Source organism: Strigops habroptila, chromosome W, assembly GCF_004027225.2.
Source record: "Strigops habroptila isolate Jane chromosome W, bStrHab1.2.pri, whole genome shotgun sequence".
NCBI lineage: Eukaryota > Metazoa > Chordata > Aves > Psittaciformes > Psittacidae > Strigops > Strigops habroptila.
Window position 1 is genome coordinate 17,521,271 of NC_044301.2, and position 14,989 is coordinate 17,536,259.

The following is a 14,989-nucleotide window of genomic DNA, read 5'->3' on the forward strand; positions in this document are numbered from 1 at the left end:
ATCCAGAGGGACCTTGACACGCTTGAGAGGTGGGCAAATGCCAACCTTACGAAGTTCAACCAAGCCAAGTGCAAAATACTACACCTGGGTCAGGGCAATCCCAGGCACAGCTACGGGTTGGGCAGAGAAGAGATTCAGAGCAGCCCTGAGGAGAAGGACTTGGGGGTGTTGGTTGATGAGAAGCTTAACAAACATGAGCTGCTTCAGTGTGCGCTCGCAGCCCAGAAAGTCAACCATATCCTAGGCTGCATCAAAAGAAGCGTGACCAGCAGGTTGAAAGAGGTGATCCTGCCCCTCTACTCTGCTCTTGTGAGACCTCACTTGGAATACTGTATACAGTTTTGGTGTCCTCAACATAAGAAGGACATGGAGCTGTTGGAGCAAGTCCAGAGGAGGGCCACGAGGATGATAAGGGGGCTGGAGCACCTCCCGTATGAAGACAGGCTGAGAAAGTTGGGGCTGTTCAGCCTGGAGAAGAGAAGGCTGCATGGTGACCTCATAGCAGCCTTCCAGTACCTGAAGGGGGCCTACAAGGATGCTGGGGAGGGACTCTTTGTTAGGGACTGTAGAGACAGGACAAGGGGTAATGGCTTCAAACTTAAACAGAGGAAGTTCAGGTTGGACTTAAGGAAGAAGTTCTTTACTGTGAGGGTGGTGAGGCACTGGAACAGGCTGCCCAGTGAAGCTGTGAATGCTCCATCCCTGGCAGTGTTCAAGGCCTTGGGTGACATGGTTTAGTGTGAGGCATCCCTGCCCATGGCAAGGGGGGTTGGAACTAGATGATCTTAAGGTCCTTTCCAACCCTAACCATTTTACGATTCTATGATTCTGTGATTTACGATCCTAATGATAAGTTTTTAAAAATTAGAAGTTGGCTTTTCCGTGTTACAATCACAAATTTTAAACCAGTATTTAAAAGTGTAAAGTATTAAAAATTATGAAGAAAAATCCTGCTTTGTAGTTATTTTTAACTTTCTGTGCTTTGGTTAAACTTATTGAAAACATTTTAACTTTTAACCAACTTTTAGATTGTGTATGAAGTTATATACAATACTATAACATATGAAAAACATTTAACAGGAAAGCAGTTTGTATTACTGAGGTTATAGAGGTGAACTTGAATGCCACATTAGTTTATATATTAAAAAGCTCATTTTGTGCAAGCATATCAGAGGCATGTTAAAAGATGTTATTGTACAGTATATACTTATTATAGAGCACTTCCAAAGTTGTATTTAATTTCCATGGGAAGAATTGAGATCCAGGACTGAGGAGTGTCAGAAGATAAACTTGTTTTTGTTCTAAAGTATGAAGAATTTCTAAGAACTGAGATGATCTTCTGTAGATCAAGCATTTTTAATAGCAGGAATAGCTGGTGCCTAATGGATCAATAACAATCCTACCTTTATTTGTTATGCAGGGATTTCTGTTTTTTATGTAGTAATTGATAAAGTTGTAGAAACCTTACAAGTATGCAAGACTGGAGGAAGAGCTTGAAATTATAGAAGTCATTACTGGCACAGAAAGAAAATTTATCTTAAGCTCAGCTGCATTGGGCCTCAGGTATTATATGCAACAAATGCAGAGTTCTTAGACAAGCATTGCCTTGAAGAATGCAGCTATTTTAGATGGCAAAAAGAAATCCTCCCAGAATAAAATAAAAAGAATGCAGTCACATTATTTTTCCCTGTTGTGTTTTAAGCCCAGCTGGCAACTCAGTACCATGCAGCTACTCATTCACTCACACACACACACGTACACACACACCTGGTGGGACGGGGAGGAGAATCAGAAAAAAAGGTAAAACCCATGGTTTAAGAACAGTTTAATAATTGAAATAACATAAAATATTATAATAATAATATTAAAAGGTGTCATGGTTTAAACCCAGCCGGTAACTCAGTACCACACAGCTGTTCGCTCACACACACACACCCTTCCCCTCTCCATGCAGGATGGGGAGGAGAATCGAATGAATGTAACTAACTCCCACAGGTTGAGATAAGAATAGTTTAATAACTAAAGTATAATATAATAATAATAACAATAACAATAATAATAATGATGGAAATAACAAAGGAAGAGAATATAAATCTAAAAGGGGAAAGGAAAAATCCAATAAACACAAGTGATGCACAATGCAATTGCTCACCACCCTCTGACCAATACCCAGCCCAACCTGAGCAGCAATCAGGCCCTTTCAGCTAACTCCACCCAGTTTCTATCCTGAGCATGACATTCTATGGTATGGAAAACCCTTTGGGCTAGTTTGAGTCAGGTGTCCTGGCTCTGCTCCCTCCCAGCTTCTTGTGCCCCTCCTCCACTGGCAAGGCATGAGAGACTGAAAAGTCCTTGATCAGGGTAAGCATTACATAGCAACAACTAAAAACATCAGTGTGTTATCAGCATTGTTCTGAGACTAAAGCCAAAACACAGCACTGCACCAGCTACTAAGAAGAAAATTTACTCTGTCCCAGCCAAAACCAGGACAGTCCCATAAGTTATGCTCGTGTTTTAAAAAAAATGTACTTTGCAACAAGGAGAGGTTGAGCATTTCTGGAGCTGTCTGTATAACTACAAAACAAGAAAAAAAGGTCAGCAGAGTTGCTACCCTGGATTTCAAGAGAGCAAACTTTAAGCTATTCAGGGAGCGATTTAGCAGAGTACTCTGGGAATCTGCTTTTGAGAGTTTAGGAGTCCATGAGCACTGGTCGGTTTTGAAGAACCACCTTTTAGAAGCACAGGACCAGGCAATTCCACTGTGTTGAAAGTCAAGCAAGCAGGGCAGAAGACCAGCTGGGCTCAACAGGGAACTTCTGTTGGAACTCAAGAGGAAAAAGAAATTGTACCATCTCTGGAAGCAAAGTTAGGCTTTGCAGGAAGATTACAGATACATAGTTCATATATGCAGGGAGAAGACACAAAAGGCCAAAGCTCAATTAGAGTTGAAACTTGACAGTGTTGTGTCAGACAACAAGAAGGGCTTGTTTTAAGTCTGTTAATAGCAAGAGGATGTCTAAAGAAAACATTGGACTGATACTTAAGATGGTCACCTGACTAGTAAGGATGACGAAAAAGTGGAGGCATTCAATGCTTTTTTGCCATAGTCATTAATAATAATGATAGACCTTGGGCTGTCCAGTCCCCTGAGTCAGAGGACCACAAGTGTGGGAACAGCGACTTTCCCTTTCTGACACTGAAATTGTAAGGGACCAGCTGTATCAGCTGAATGTTCACAAGTCCATGGGGCCTGATGCGATTCATCCTAGAGTACTGAAGGAGTTAGCAGATGTTATGGCAGGACCCCTCTCAATCATCTACTGTCGTGGTTTGAGCCCAGCAGGTAACTCAGAACCACACAGCCGCTCGCTCACTCCCCCCCTTCCTCCCCCCGCTCCCGGAGGGATGGGGAGGAGAATCGGAAGAATGTAACTCCCACGGGTTGAGATAAGAACAGTCCCGCAACTAAGGTATAATACAAAACCACTACTGCTACCACCAATGATAATAATGATTAGTGAAATAACAAGGGGAGAGGATACAATCGCTCACCACCCGCCGACCGATACCGAGCCCGACCCGAGCAGTGATCTGGGCCTTCCAGGTAACTCCCCCCGGTTTATATACTGGGCATGACGTGCTGTGGTATGGAATACCCCTTTGGCCAGTTTGGGTCAGGTGTCCTGTCTCTGCTTCCTCCCGGCTTCCCCTCCTCCCTGGCAGAGCATGAGACTGAGAAAGTCCTTGGTTGGAATAAACATTACTTAGCAACAACTAAAAACATCAGTGTTATCAGCGTTGTTCCCAGGCTGAAAGTTAAAAAACACAGCACTGCACCAGCTACTAAGAAGGAGAAAAATGACTGCTATAGCTGAACCCAGGACACCAGTTCTGTTCAATATATTCTTCCATTATCTGGATGCAGAAGTCAAATGCCCCATTAGCAAGTTTGCTGATTATACTAAACTGGGAGGTGCTGTTGACTCTCTTGAGGGATGAGAGACCTTGCAGAGGGATCTAGATAGACTGGAGCATTAGGCAATGATTAATGGGATGAAATTTAACAAAAACAAGTGCTGGATTCTGTACCTGGGATGTTGACGTGGCTTAAGCCCAGCCAGTAACTCAGAACCATGCAGCCGCTTGCTCACTCCCCACCTTCTTTCCTGCCCGCTCCTGGAGGGATGGGGAGGAGAATCGAAAGAATGTAACTCCGACAGGTTGAGATAAGAACAGTCCAGTAACTAAGGTATAATACGAAACTACTACTGCTACCACCAATAGTAATAACGATAAGGGAAATAACAAGGGGAGAGAATATAAAACTAAAAGGAGAAAAGAAAAAGAAACAATAAACACAAGTGATGCCCAATACAATTGCTCACCACCTGCTGACCAATACCTGGCCTGACCCGAGCAGCGATCTGGGCCTTCCAGGTAACTCCCCCCACTTTATATACTGGGCATGATGTGCTGCGGTATGGAATACCCCTTTGGCTAGTTTGGGTCAGGTGTCCTGTCTCTGCTTCCTCCCAGCTTCCCGTGCCCCTCCTGGGTCAGAGTAAACATTACTTAGCAGAAACTAAAAACATCGGTGTGTTATCGGCATTGTTCTCAGACTAAAGTCGAAAACACAGCACTGCGCCAGCTACTAAGGAGAAAAATGACTGCTACAGCTGAACCCAGGACACTTCCTCAGGGGGGCAGTGGAGAGGGAGGTGCTCGTCTCCTCTCTCTGGTGACCAGTGATAGGACTCGAGGAAATGGAATGAAGTTGTGTCGGGGAAGTTCAGATTGGACCTTAGGAAAAGGTTCTTCACTGAGAGGGTGGTCAGTCACTGGAACAGGCTTCCCGGGGAAGTGGTCACAGCACCAAGCCTGTCAGAGTTCAAGGAACGCCTGGATGATGCTCTTTTAGTCATATGGTTTAGTGTTAGGTAGTCCTGCAAGGAGGAGGGAGTTGGAATTGATGATCCTTATGGGTCTCTTCCAGGTTAAGATATTCTATGATTCTAAGTAATAGCTATATCTAGGCAGGGAGTTTAGGACCTGGCAGGTCAAAATTGTATGTACCTGGTTATAACTATAAAAAGAAAAAATTAAACTATTTTATAGCCTATAATATATATAGCTACCAGGAACATACATACCTATAAAACCAGTATAAAATCACATTGTTGAATAACAGTATTCAATTTGCCATCATAATCCAAACTGAGTGAAAAATATTTTTTACACTATTTCTGGAAGAATATTTTTTTTTAGTCATGTAATATAAAAGTATATTAACAGTAGTAATACTGATAATAGATATATTTTTTTAAGTCATTGCAAATACACCACTGAGAAATCTCCTCCCACCACTGGAGAAGAATGGAATATAATAAAATTATCGCAACATGTCCAATATTGGAATTGACATGATGGGGAATATCAGACATATAATATATTAATACCATATTAATCTTTTGCATGGTTTGTTGCATCTGATCATCCATAGTTGGGATTCAAAAGGCTGCTATGTCTGTCTCACTTCTGTTGGTGAATATGCATCATAGACTAAAAATCCAGGCCAAAGAGAGGACTGTATAGCAAAATAATAGATTGTACAAAGGCCAAACATTTTCACTAGTATCTCATATTTATAAAATTTTCTTCTAGCAATCAGCAAGCATTTTAAGCTGGAGAGAAGCCCATGATAATTGCTTCACTGTTTTAAGAGCAAGAACTTTTAAGGTCATGTGTTCTGGAGATGCAGATATTAAAACAAGAACCTTTATGAAACAATACATCTTTACAAGGTGAAAGGTTGCATTGGTCTCACACAATTCTTTAGAGATTCAGAGAAGATAATTTCACTACATGAGATGAGATAATATTTAAATTTAAGACGACTTCCCCACTAAGATGAGTGTTATTACCCAGACTGGGTACCTCAGGTGGGTGGTCGTAGTGGTTTGGTAATTCCCTTGGGATAAATTGAGGTGAAATGACACCAAATGATCAGTTAAACATTTTATTTATGGTAGAAGCAACTTGAACTTGGAAAGTACAGGCAGCTAGGGTTCTATTGAAACATTTATAAGAATAAAAGGAAAGAGAGGGGGAGAGCATGCACTGCCCTGCACCTGAACTCTAACTCACTGTGTTATAAGGATGGTTATTTTGTCTTGGAGAGAAGAGGACCTTCATGACTTCAAACATGGGCATTAGATCAAGTTGTGCCCTGGCAGTCAAGAGGCATCAAACACAGCATAATCAGCTGCTCAAAAGAGGTGATTATCCTGCTGTATTTGGCACTGGTGTGGTCTCACCTTGATTGATTACTGTGTGAAGTTCTGGGCCCCACAATTTAAGAAGGATGTGAAGGTACTTGAATGCGCTCAAAGGAGGGCAACAAAGCTGGTGAAAGGGCTGAAAGGCATGTCCTATGAGTAGCCTCTAAAGACTCTGGGTTTGTCTAGTTTGGAGAAAAGGAGGCTGTAGAGTGACCTCATTACTCTCTACAGCTTCCTGAGGAGGGGAAATGGAGAGGGAGGTGCTGATCTCTTCTCCCTGGTATATAGTGATAAGACACATGGGAATGGTTCAAAGCTGTGCCAGAGGAGGTTCAGCCTTGACATTAGGAAGCATTTCTTTACAAAGAGAGTGGTCAAACACTGGACACCAGGGACATGGTTGATGCCCCACGCCTGTCAGTGTTTAAGAGGCATTTGGACAATGCTGTATGGAGACCCCTACGACAAGTTGCCAAAACTGCTGAAGGAGAGGGTGAAGTGAATCAGTTTGCAGAGCTGAAAGCCATCCAGCTGGCCTTGGACATTGCTGAACGAGAAAAATGGCCAGTACTTTATCTCTATACTGACTCATGGATGGTGGCAAATGCCCCATGGGGGTGGTTGCAGCAACGGAAGCAGAGCAACTGGCAACACAGAGGTAAACCTGTCTGGGCTGCTGCATTGTGGCATGTGCCCTGTGAGCTGAGCATTCTTTGTAAAAACAGAGCTTTGTGCTCCACTTACAGGGAAAAGAGAATGTCCAGACTTTACAATCAGAACAACCTGTGATGGTCAATCTACCATCTATAGGTACCGTGCCTATGACTTTAACTAAACCTCGTGGCCCAATTGCCAGGGAAGCTACCAATGGCAGTGGTGCAAAACAGAATTAATTCACGATGGATTTTTCCTCCTTTTTAACAGTGTAACCTGTTCAGGCTCTCCCCACTGAAACAAGTCTCTATTTTTTTTTCTTATAGCACACCGCAGGATGTCAAATGGAAATGCTGTGTTCATATTATCATAAATAGAGAACAACAACAAGTGATGTAAAAAATTAGAACACCCACTGCAGTCTTCTCTATTAGCAAGTAGTTCTTATCTGATATACTGCCCCAGTGGGAAAGAATGAATGAAAGGGACCGCCAATTGATTGTGGATGCACTTGGTGCAGCCCAAAATAATGTTTCTCTAGCTCTTATTGTATCCAAGCCCAATTGTGGATGCAATCTATGGTAGCAGCAATTACAAGAGAAAGCAGAGATAGCACCTTACCCACTGAAATTCGAAAGGTAATTTGGGATAATGCAACTAAATTTGAAAAAGAATTCAAATTCTGGTGGTATTTAGTCAATTTTACTTATGACCCCATGAACTGTAAGGCCACAGCTTTTGTCTTAACCATATGTAATGCTTTGGTATACAACATATACCCAGTCATTGCACTAGGATTAAATCAAAATAGAGCTATACTCTATCCATTAGAACATGTATAGAGAACATTAGAGTATGTGCCTTGTACGGGAACAACAAGGATTTATTTGTGAGAGTAACACCATCAAAGCCCAAGACATTTGTCTTGACACTGAACAAAATGTCTGTCATTTTGAAATATATCCCAATGAAACCCCTGAAACCATATTTGTATATATTGGAAAAGGATGTGTTTGTATGAGTACCCTTTGTGATTTTATATTTGTAGATAACATTACTGTAGATACAAGCAATCACTTAAATATTTGTGTTTGTAACTTTACTAAAATTATGGGATGTGACTTTAATTATTCAGCCCCTGTTATGTCTTATCAGTTATTGCAATCTAATTATACATTGAGTCAAGATTTATTGCGTACCTGCGTCAGAATGAATCTTACATTGGTAAAGAAATTACTGCAACACGAAGTCCTGTGTCGATCACTAGAACTCATCCAAAACAATGGACACAAAACTCTAATCACCCTTCATCATGATAAACCATGTCTTGGAAAGAGTGAAGAAGGATGGAGAACACCATTGATGGGAAACTCTTCTTGGATGGTCACCAACAGCAACAAGAGTTTTTAATTTCATGTTTCACCCAGTCATGATTTTACTAACTCTAATTTTAATATGTCTATTGCTTATAATTATATCGTATATGAAGGTTTGGTACAAGACAAAACAAATAACCCAACTTCAACCACCCAAAACATACAAATTAATGCAAAACAAATAGCAGAGCTTCACTATCTACTTACCATGGATCTGTAAGCGCACAAATATCAACATACTATTTATGGCACAGAGGCATAACAGACTTTGTTAAATTGCTGTTTTATATCAAGAAACTTATTGCTATTTCTCTCTTACAAGTGAAGTGTGTCACTCCATCTGTGATGCGCAACCACATCCCATGTGCATTGAGATGATGCTAACAAAAGCAGACATAATAAATGATGAACATGACAACATGAAGCTACAGAACACCCACACTGGTGAGGAGCAGAAGCAGAGTGTAAACAGGTTAGATTTCAGAATATGAAATTATCATGCAAGATATATAAGCAACCTTGATCAATTCAGATAACCAAGTTGAAAGCTGTTAAAACTGTTCCAACATTACTAATGGTTGTCTTGACACAGGAGAGCTAGATTAGTCAATGAAGAACCATATGGCAACCATATTCTAGAATTTCCAAGTTTTATTAATAAAAAGTTTAAGATTTCTTCAGTTTTGATTGCTTAGCTATATTTGAGTGATGTGGAAAGTTATAGGAAAGTCTTTTTCATTTGTTTGGTTTTATTTCTTCATTTGGAAAGAGAACTAAGTTGATTCCATAAATTTAATTCTGGGATACCCATCTTTTGTAATGTCTTTCAGTGATGCTGAAAATCATTGCTATTTTGGGGTATAATTTTGTGGAATAATTACTGAACATTATTTAGAAATTAAACTTATATTTAAAAATGAAGCATTGTTCACACATAAAGGAAAAACGGACTTTCAGGGTACGATGCAGCTGAACCTGGTATGCCAGGAATTCACTCTGCAGCGGTTCCTGTGGCAACATTGCTTGATGGAGGATGGAGCGGAGTGGAGATTCTGCGGCCAAGCTCTGTCCCAACACCAGCAGAGATGGGAACTAGGGGGTACTTAAAACTGATAAGCTGCATACTTGCTACTTGCCAACAGTCTGTCATCTTTTGACAAAATGCTGTTCTTTGTGGAAACTTTGCTTCATTATAATGCATTTTAATACAAAAACACACCTCCATCTCCAATGCTACCCACCTCCAAAGTAAGACCACCCCTCTTTGAGCATGCTCTTTGAATTTCTTGTGGTATATACCTTTAAAAGCGAAGCGAGAGAATTTTACACCAATAACAATAAAGGTATGTATGACTAGAGTCACTCAAGCTCCACCTTGAAGGTATAAAAATGGCCCAAGAAAGGGGGAATGTTAGGGAAGACATCATTGTGGACGAGTCGAGGAAGATTCCATCAGCAGATTACCCTTGACTCCTGGGACTGGTCAACGGGCTGGACCTTTCTTCCCCCCATAGGGACGCCTTTGGGTAAGACTTGCACTGTATCCAGTGCTTCCCTGGGAAAATTAGGAATCTCTATATAGAGTTACTTTCTACTTTTATATTTTAAAGCCAGGCTGTATTATTCATAACTTTGTTGCATGTTTGTATACCCTATTATTTGCACGTGCTTTTACAGACAGTGAATTTATCACTGGCAATCCATAAGAACCTGTATCTGTTGCTTCAATAAACTGCATTAAGTAGCTAATCATAATAATTTTCTCATTGAACGTGACCAGATCCTTCAGTGTGGCCATGTTAGTTCATGAGCACGATTAGACTGAAGGTGCAGTGTGCTATTAGCGTATCCAGAATTGTGATCATTCAATATACCGAATGCAACCAGACTGATAGTGGTAAATTGGGCATCACTCAGAATCTAAGCCTAGCCGCACCCAGCCCCTCTAATATCTGAGGACCAGCTGGAACGCAGGGGGGTTTATTTTCTGCCAAATTGTCTTACCTTTTAACGCAACAGAGGGTTCCTTGACTTTCTGCAGTTCACAGGGCCCCAATATTTTCAAACTATCTTCTGGAAAGAAAAGTGCCTTCTTGCTTGAAAGGCAAGTGTTAAGAATTCTTTCTTGACTGTAAATATGATCACATCAATTATGCTGGTTTTTTTTTTCCTTTGACATCTGACATTAGGATAGTCCTATGCAACAGAATTTTCTACAGATCAGTCTTTATCCCTTGGTAACATTCTGATTCTCAGACTAGATTCTATAAGCAATGCACAACATATTTTAAAATCCTTACCAGGTTTTTAATTTCTGAGTGGAATGAACTTTTGGATTACTATGGGCAATTCAGTAATCTTGTGAAGTTAAGAGTTATTGATAGGGACATACCTCTAAAGTAACGCTGTCCTTAAGTTAAAACAGATGCATAGTAGGGTTTCATATTTCCACAAAAGACTGAATCCTATGTGGTAATGAGCAGTGAACCAAGCATACTGCATCTAAACTGCTATTTTTACTAAATTAATCTCACGAATAGACTGTGGTATCAGTAGTCAGTATTGCTATGGCCATTTAATTGATAAACATTACAATACATCATCAACCAATAGGTAGGTTAAATATTATTTATTAGGGATATTTTTTTCCAGAAGAATGCTTGGATAACTTCTGCACAAGACCGGATGATACTTCAGACCTGACATTAATTACTTGATAAATTAGTGGTGGAGAAGCTTTTTGATGGGAAAGTCAAGAAAGGTGATCGACCTAACTATAGACTGGTTAATTTTACATCAATCCTTAACAAAACAGTATAAAGGTCACACAAAATTCAGTCAAAGAAGAACTAAAGAACAGAAATATAATTGATGCACAATTTCATTCCAGAGACTAGCTTGATAAAAGCAACTGCTTATATACAGTATGCTTGGGATTTCTGTAATTTATTTCACTTATCACTGAGTATTCTGATTTTTAAAATGTATAATTTAAATGTTAACAGATTGCAAACTTAAATGAGGTAAAAATAATCCAATAATTCTTCTCACAGTCATAGACAAGACACTGAACTAGACACACTTCTGGTCTAGAGAGCCTCAACCATCAGTTCATTCAAAACAGTTAATTCCACGGATTTGAATGTTAGTCCCCAAAGTATTGACTATTTTCACCCATGTGTTGAAATAAGACCTTTAGAGAGAAAAAGTAAAGATGAAATGAAAACTAGAGGAATGGTTTAAATGAAAACTAGAGGAATGGTTTTAATGTTAAGTAGAAGACAGATAGATTAGTTTATATGAATTTATCTGAGTTTATCCAGGTCGAACCAGAATAATAATCTATTGGAGGGACAACACAGCAGGGCACGAGCAATCCAGGAATGCAGTGATGATAACTTCTTTCTCCAAGCTATAGAGAAACCAAAGAGGAGAGAGGCTATGTCGGATGTTGCCCTCAACAACAGGGTGGGGATGGTGGGCAATGTGAAGGAGGGCAGCCTTGGCTGCAGTGACCAAAAAATGGTGGAGTTTGAGATCATAGAATCATAGAATAGTTAGGGTTGGAAAGGACCTTAAGATCATCTAGTTCCAACCCCCCTGCCATGGGCAGGGACACCTTGCACTAGATCATGTCGCCCAAGGCTCTGTCCAACCTGGCCTTGAACACTGTCAGGGATGGAGCATTTACCTCTTCTCTGGGCAACCTGTTCCAGTGCCTCACCACCCTCACAGTAAAGAACTTCTTCCTTATAACTAATATATCTAGATATATCTAGATATCTAGATCATTAGGGTGGCGAGGAGAGTGCAGCGAGCTTGCTACCCTTGATTTTAGGACAGCAGACATTAGCCTACTGAGGGATCTGATTGGTAGAGTACCATGGGATAAAGCCCTGGAAGGAAGAGGGGCCCAAGAAAGCTGGATAATATTCAAGGATAACCTCCTCCATGCTCAGGGGTGATGCATCCTGACAAAGAGGATGTCAGGCAAGAATGCCAGGAGGCCCATGTGGATGAACAAGGAGCTCCTGAACAAACTCCAGCATAAAAAGGCCTACAGAGGGTGGAAGCAAGGATGGGTAGCCTGGGAGGATGTCGTGGTTTAAGCCCAGCCGGTAATGCAGAACCATGCAGCCATTCGCTCACTCCCCCCCCTCTTCCTCCCCCTGCTCCCGGAGGGATAGGGAGGAGAATCGAAAGAATGTAACTCCCACCAGTTGAGATAAGAGCAGTCCAGTAACTAACGTATAATACAAAACCACTACTACTACCACTAATAATAATAATGATAAGGGAAATAACAAGGGGAGAGAATACAATTGCTCACCACCCGCTGACCGATACCCAGCCCGACCCGAGCAGCGATCTGGGCCTTCTGGGTAACTCCCCCCAGTTTATATACTGGGCATGATGTGCTGTGGGATGGAATACCCCTTTGGCTACTTTGGGTCAGGTGTCCTGTCTCTGCTTCCTCCCGGCTTCCCCTCCTCCCTGGCAGAGCATGAGACTGAGAAAGTCCTTGATCAGAATAAACATTACTTAGCAAGAACTAAAAACATTGGTGTTATCAGCGTCGTTCCCAGGCTGAAAGTCAAAACCACAGCACTGCACCAGCTACTAAGAAGGAGAAAAAATGACTGCTATAGCTGAACCCAGGACAGAGGAATATAGAGAAATAGTCAGAGCAGCCAGGGATCCAGTTAGGAAAGCTAAAGCCTTGTATCCTGGGATGGTGTAATGGATGGGAATCTAGCTGAGAGTTGATTCCCTCTCATGACTGAGAACCATAACAAAGGATGTTGTTTGCCACAGTGTATTCGGTAGAGTATGCATGTGCATGTTCATCGTGACTGTTTGTCAGAAAGAGACAGGAAAACATAGGTGTGCAGCTATTCTATGACCTTCATACTTGGCCGCACTGGGGCGCCTGGCCAATGCTCTCAGAGTGGACAACGGTGAGATCATGAGAAACTGCATGGTCCCACAAGTAAACGATTAGGGATCTGGCATAAAGCCGGTTGTTTCGATAAGGGTATAAAAGCAGGACCCTCTTGTGGCCATGAGAGAAGCCTCACCTATGGGTGGATGCACCACGTAGGAATTTTCCCAATTACCTGAGACTCCTGGCATCGGCTGCAACAGGGCTTCCCAGCTGGAAGTGTGGGCCTGGATGATGATTCGGTGGTAATTAGCAATCTATTTCTTCTTAATGTCTGTTCTCTCTATACACTAATGATTTAGTGCATCGCTACCTTTCTTCAGTACTTTACTCATATCTCTGATTTGCTTTATTGTACTTATTCACTATATATAGAGAGATATTTACCTAAGTCACATGAGTGTGCTTGCTTTAGTGTGCTTATTGGCTTGAGTGTGCTTGTTTAATAAACTCTGCATATTATACAGCTAGTATGTGGTCACTTTGTGGCATACCCTGTCTGTAAGCAGAACAGATGGCTTTCGCCTCTGCAAACTATCTCAACTGACCTTCTCCTTCAGCAGTTTCTGCAACTTGTCACAGGGGACTCCATGCAGCTGCCTTCCATCTCCGACACTTTCCCATAATATGGCATGACCCATCAGTAAGGCATATTGCTTCTTACTTTCTCCAGAATACGCTTTCTTATACAGTGAGGCCTCTTAAGCACGTGACATCCTTCTCTAGTGACATTCCGATATCTTTACCTTCTGGCAAGTCCATGAACACTTCCAAGATCACCAGATGATTGGGATTTCCTATTAAAGCTTGTTGTGTAGTCACTGTGACCCACTTACTCCATGTAGCATCAGTTGCATGATGGGTAGAGACCTTCCCTTTGAACAACCAGCACAGCATGGGCAACCAGGGTGCCAGCAGGAGCTGTGCTCCGATACCAATCACTTCCAAAGCAGCTCAAACCCCTTCATAGGCTACAAGTATCTCTTTTTAAGTTGGAGTATAACGGGTCTCTGACCCTCTGTATCCTTGATTCCAAAAGCCGAGGGGTTGACCTCAAGTCTCCCCTGGTGCTTTCTGCCAGAGGCTCCCAGTAGGACCATTCTCCCTGGTTGCAGTTTAGAGCACATTTTTTACAAGGGCTACTGTATGAACTATCTCCCGTTTAATTTGTTCAAAGTCTTGTTGTTGCTCAGGGCCCCATTTGAAATCATTCTTCTTCCAGGTCACGTGATAGAGAGGGCTTACAATCAGACTGTAATTTGGGATGTGCATTCTCCAGAACCCCACAACACCTAAGAAAGCTTGTGTTTCTTTCTTATTAGTTGGTGGAGACATTGCTGTTATCTTGCTGATCACATCTGTGGGGATCTGGCAATGTCCATCTTGCCATTTTATTCCCCAAAACTGGGTCTCCTGTACAGGTCCCTTGACCTTACTTTGTTTTATGATAATGTAGGCTTAAATCATAGGATTAAACTAACAACAGTGTGTGTGGCTTTAAACTAACATAGTAAAATACAGCAAACTCTTCTAACTTGCTAACACGTAGAGAGAAAGGAATGTTTGGCTGGCGGGGGAAGGAATATCACGGGACTGACAACAACTGAGGAGACAGTAAATAAGACCAAGGATGCCAGCCTTCAAGAAAGCAGAGTGGCGCCAAGCATGGAGCGAGACTGGAACAGAACAGAAGCAAGGACATACCAACTGCTAACTTAGCACTAGGACCTTGCGAGCAT